Source organism: Balaenoptera physalus, assembly GCF_965194825.1.
Source record: "Balaenoptera physalus genome assembly, chromosome: X".
Lineage (NCBI taxonomy): Eukaryota > Metazoa > Chordata > Mammalia > Artiodactyla > Balaenopteridae > Balaenoptera > Balaenoptera physalus.
The window spans coordinates 97,738,584-97,744,583 of NC_138903.1; positions in this window are offsets into that span (position 1 = coordinate 97,738,584).

Sequence of the window (6,000 nt, forward strand, 5' to 3'; positions counted from 1 at the left end):
TTCCAATTCTGGGTATGTTCTCTTTTAGGAGGGCTTCTCATTTTCCCTTACAACGGTAGCCATAGTGGCTAAAGACAGTGAAGTTTTACCCTATCAGTGGGATCTGAGTTTGTAGCCTAAAGTATCTGGCTACAAGTTTGATATTTCTTCAAAGTGTTATGCATTTGAATTTTATTTTCTACTAAATCTCTGTGTTTAAAACAAGTGGAGCATAGTAGTTATGAATACTTGGCATCAGTTTAAAGAAGTAGAGCATAGTAGTTACAAGTACTTGGCATCAGTGAGACCAGGCTTTAAGTTAACCTTCAAGTTGGGCTGTCTCCACTGATTATTAACTATTACCTTGGACAAGTTACTTAGTCTCTATAAGCCTCAGTTTCCTCATCACTAAAGTGAGGATAATAATATCATCCACCTCATGTGGTTATTTTGAGGACTAAATGCCTGACTCATATTAAGTGCTCAGTAAATTTTTGCTCCATATAACCATATGTGTTTGAATAAAATTGATGCTCCAAGAAGATGAGCCTTGCTTATCCTCTAACTTCATGTACCCTCTGTATATAATGACACATATCCTAGTTTGAGAAGCACTCATACACTTACATAAAGTCTAAAGTTATGTTTAGGAAAAGCAAAGGGGATACAAGGGCCAATTTGCTGATATTTCATTTCTCAGAAGAAAGAAAAGAAGGAAGGAAGGAGGGAGGAAGGGAGAGAGAGACAGAGACAGAGAGAGAAGTATCATCTTGAAGAGGTTGTATAGCATAGCAATTAAGAACATAAACTGGGGCCAAAATCCTGACTCTGTTACTTATCAGCAGTGTGACCTTGGGCAAGTTGCTTAACCTCTATGAGCCCCAGTTTTTTCACCTGTAAAATGAAGGATAATAATGATATCTGTCTCATAGGATTATTATGAAGATTAAATGCATTAACAAACGTAAAATGCTTACAACAGTGCCTGGGACACAGTAAGAACTATAGAAGTGTTTTATTATTTCTTAGGAAAATTCAGAACTTAGTTATACTTCCTTATACAGAATGTTTATTTTGAATGGCATATGGAAGGAGGCACTATATGTCTTTCAAGTGCTTAGTGCCATTAAAGATTTGAATCCAGCCTTGTCTTGCTTTGAATTGTTTCTTGTGTTTTGAATATACTCCCCAGTTAACCCCACCCGACTTCCTTCCTCTCTACCTGCCAAAATTATATTCATCATAGCCCACCTCAAGCTTTCCCAGGCAGTTAGCTGTTCTTTCTCCTCTGGGCTCTCACAGCACTCTGCTTATCACATTGTATATGTGGATACTTCACCCATTAACCCAAGATTTCTTCTCTACATCTTTGTAACTCTCAGTGTCTGGCACGTGGTAGGCGGTCAGTAAACATTGTTTGAATTGAAACATGTATTCAGCCTCAGTCTATGCAATGGTCTCATTAATCTTCATCACAACCAAGCAAAATAGGCATTACTATCCCCAGTTTATAGCTGAGAACTCCAGACCATAGCAGAAGGAATTTTTGTTGTCAAGACCATAAAATCAAACACTTTTCTCATGCTAAACATCAGAAGATAAATCTTCTTCCCAAATGAAGATAGCAGGAACAAGGCAGAGACGTGTGAGCCAATTTCAGAGCCATAGTTTAAGGTTAGAAAATAGGACACCCAATGAAGTTGCCAGGAGAAATCAGTCCAGGGTCCCGCCCAGTCAGGGGTCAGAGTTATTAAGCCGCAATCGAAAACTTAGGCTGAGACTCCAAAGTCAGTAAAAGGGTCACAGCCAAGTGGAGACTGCCATAGAATCAGTCACCAGAACAGCCCTGAGGATGGTTATCAAATAGATAATGATGAGCAAATTATTCCTGACCAGACGATAGACACAGGTCAATAAAGGGTTGAACCTCCTCCTCGGGGAAACCAGGACACCAGACATGATATGAGGAGTCAAGACATGTATCAACCAAGAGATTGACATTTGCCTGTTTTTTCTACCTACGTGTTATGGACCATGCCCAATTCTGACTCTAAGCCGATCTGACAAAGTGAAATCACAAGTATTAACATAATTTCCACTAATAAACTAGACCACCTTTTGATTAAAAACACTGGTTTGTAATTGATATCAAAGTTGTTAATTATCAACACTAATGCTTGAAAACTGCCTAGCCACTCAAGTTTGTTAGTTTCTTGGCAGGGAGAAGAAGAGGAAGAAGAAGAAGAAAGAAAGGACTTGTGTTTTGGGTTAAGATGCAGGACCCTATGGTAAATTGTTGCTATTATCGTTGAATACTTTTTTATTTAGGTCATTTAAATGTGGAAACAGTACTATTAGTTGAATCTCAGCTAGCAGGTAGAACAGATCTAAATTGTTCCTGGTCAATTCAATCAGAACAGTTGACTATTTTTGTAGATATGGTCTTGGTATAAGGAGAGCCATATTTGAAATATGGTTCCTAACATATACAAGCATGTCTCTAATTGTGCAAACAAATTTGCAATAGATGGAGTCTCTTTAGACTTAGGCCAAATCTACAGACACATGATTGAGATGAGTGTATTTGAAAAGGCTCAGTGTTTCTAAATTGTCCCAGCTTATTCAGATGGCCCCATAAACCAACAGAGTAGAATTTCTAGTTCTCTGCCATTGAGGGGTCACGGTCCTGGGTTAATGAATTGGAGTCACCGATTTTCCATCATGTCTGATTCATGAGCTCTGTCTAGATTCTGTTTAAAGGCTTTCTTATTCACCAGGGAGACTGTCTTCTGCTCACACAGCAAAAGAGAGAAAACCTAATGAGAACTAAGTGGAAAATGAAGAGTTCATTCTTCTTCAGATTCATTTTGGCTCCAGAGTGAACACACATGCTCGAGGGTGTGTTTTTGTAAACCTCCCTTCCCCCTCCCCCTAAGTTACTTAGTTGGCTTACCCCATAGTTGTGACTAAGTTGGAACAGTCCTCCTGGGTGTGCCTTTCTCTTTCTGGAGAGAGTTCAGAAGAAGCAAGATCAGATCGTTTTGACCTGGAGCAGACTAAGTTTGGGGTTGGGATAACAAATCTTTTGTCTTCTAAGTGCCTTTCACCTTTGAGTATCTGCTAAGATGTCCGAAGACACAGTGAGAAATAGGAGTTTTTATTCCCATGGGGACTATTGTTGGATTCTACAAAATTTGGCTATGTGTCTAGGATCCAGTTGTTATTTGCAGGGCACAGTTGAGAAAAGTGTCCCAATAGACTATCTCGAAGCATATATACAAGTTGCTTCACCCGAATAAATCTATTTTGCATTATACGTGTAGTTCGGAGTTGGTTTGCACACTTATTAGTCCCGGAGAGCCCTGGAGGACAAAGTGTAACATTTGTACACTCAAAGCAGTTCAAGAAAAAGTCAACAGTCCAGTTCAGACCTCAAGAAGAGTTCTTTTAATGACTGCTAGTTACTCCTTTAACTGCTATAACTATGACCTGCATTTTCAAATCTCCCCATAGGCCTCACGGCCCTATGCCAGGGTCCTAGGCACTCTCAGATTTTTTCTTGCCTAAGCTGTTTGAATAAGAAAAAGTCAGGCTTCTTTATTCCCAAGCTCCCTTGAGTTTACTTTCCTCCTTCACTTTTCTTTCACCTACATTTTGTCCATTCCAGAATTGGCCGTGTGGACAAATAGAGGAAGTAGTTGTGTGCTGTGATTTCAGAGGCACCACCAGAGAGCACCACGCAAGGATTTCCACTGCTCAAACTCAGTGTCTCTTCTAAGAGCCAGACCTACTTTCTGACATCCTTTCTTCCCTTGTAGCAGCAGGACCCGAAGTCTCTGTTAATTTCCCTTTCTTCCATGGCTGCCCAGCTTGGACTTTTTCCCCCCTAAACCTGGTTGATGCTTCTGGCCCCTCACCCTCCGCCATTTGAGGGTCTAGAGCTGTGGTTGGCAAACTATAGTCCCCTGTCCAAATCTGGGCATTCTGTAAATAAATCTTTCTGTAAATAAAGTTTTATTGGAACACGGCCACGCCCACTGGTTTACGTATTGGCTATGACAGCTTTTGCACTATAATGGCAGAGGTGAGTAGCTGTGACAAGAGACTACAGCTGGCCTGCAAGGCTTGAGATATTTACTATCTGATAATTTATAGAAAAAGTTTGCTGCTTGACAGGTTTGAAGGCTAATCACTACAAGAGAACAAGCACAAATAGCAAACGTGGAGCCAAGTTGTAAAATTTACGATTTCTTATGTAATCGTTTCTGGTCAACTGTTTCTGACTCCTCAGATGGAAAACCCAAGTCCAGATGGACTTCAGGTGGTTGCTTTCAATTCTGTGGGTGGGTCTTACCCTCTGCTCCATGCCTTCTTTTTCTCTCGGATGTAGGGGTGGGCAAGGGGATTCAACTCTATAAAGGTCCATCTTCCCAGCATATAGTCTCAAGATGCAATCCAAGCAAAAAGTTCAGATGCCTCCTTTATATAAAATAGGCAATCTGTATCTCTGGGACACCTAGACCATGTGACACTTAGGTCCACTAGGTTTCTTCCTGCACTCTGCACTCCCTACCACCAACTCCATCCAGAAATATATTTACATGGGCACTCTACTTATTTCTTATCTTGGATTAAAATATAAATGTGTTCTGGAAAAGGATGACACAGTTAGCCAATAAAACCTTGGTTGGATTCTTTTTATTAGCTTCCTATCAGATGGCAGGACTCTGAGTATCAAATGCTCTCTGCTTCGGAGACTCTACATTCTCCTTTTCCCAGAGCTGAGGCTACTTGCTTTCCCCCTGTAGGCTTCGGCTCCATCTGTTCTCAAGGACCATTCCCAGCCTTGGTCAGGAAGGATTAACAGCCTCCTAGTCTGATACTCTGGGAAAGGGCATTAGGTTAACCTTGTTTTAGGCGAGACCCGACTTTGTGTTCCAGCTCTAACTGCCCTGCAGCCTTATTTCCTGATTACTCATTTTGTCTTGTTTAACTATCCAGTACCTCTAGTTCTACTCTGTCTATGTGCTCTTGGGACAGGAATCCTGTCATAAACCCCTAACCCAGTGGTTGGGGCCCAGCTATCTGCCAACATATATCCTGGATATTGGTTTTCTACCTGGATTTCCAAGTGTCACTCACCTCCGGATAACCAGTTTTTAATATTCTTTCCAGCTGTGGGGCACCCATGATCTCATTTTAGGTCTCCCAGTGCCTACAATGGGACCATTAAACAAATGATTACTGAGTCTCTGCAGAAGATTCCTTCTCCTGTTCTTAGAGACTCACATTGATTCAATTAAGGGGTTTCCAGCTCCCTAATGGTTACCCCTGGGCCCTCCCACAATGGATTAGAGCCTTGGAGGTCCAAGGACACCAGCCTTGGCTGCGGAAAGAAGTATCATATAGTCTATGAAAGTTCATGGAACATTTGACTCATCTGACCTTTTTGAGGCTGACTAATGTGATTTTCATGGCAATTTTTGTTCCCCCTATTTACATTCTTAGTATCATTTTTGCTTGCTTTTCTCACGTTCTTTCTAATGTGTCTCTTTTTAATATTTGTGCACCTTGTCTCTGATGACTGAGAAATCTGATGAAGACTGCAGTGTGAGGGTTTACCCTCTAGGATGGGTTACCCTGGTATGAGTTGTGAGGTTTTGACTTAGAGTTCCAAGGAGGTCAAACTACAGCCCTAATCTCTCCAGCATCTTAACCATGGCATCCAGGAGAGGCGGTCAGAATGGGAGACAGGATTCTGGATGGAGAAGGAGAACCTTACTTTGTCCTCTCCCGAAGCAGCACGTAGCACAACTCCTGACAGAGTATCTCCTCATGAAAACATTTGTTAAATGAATAACAGTATGAATTTTTAAAATGCTGACTTAACCCGTTCATTCCATTAACATTTTCTGTAGGTTGTCGGTAGTGTCTTTTTTTTGGCCTCAATACTCTTTGTCTGACCAAAGTAATTAACCTTCATCTCTCTGTTCCCCCAACACAGTGATAAAACACAGCCTA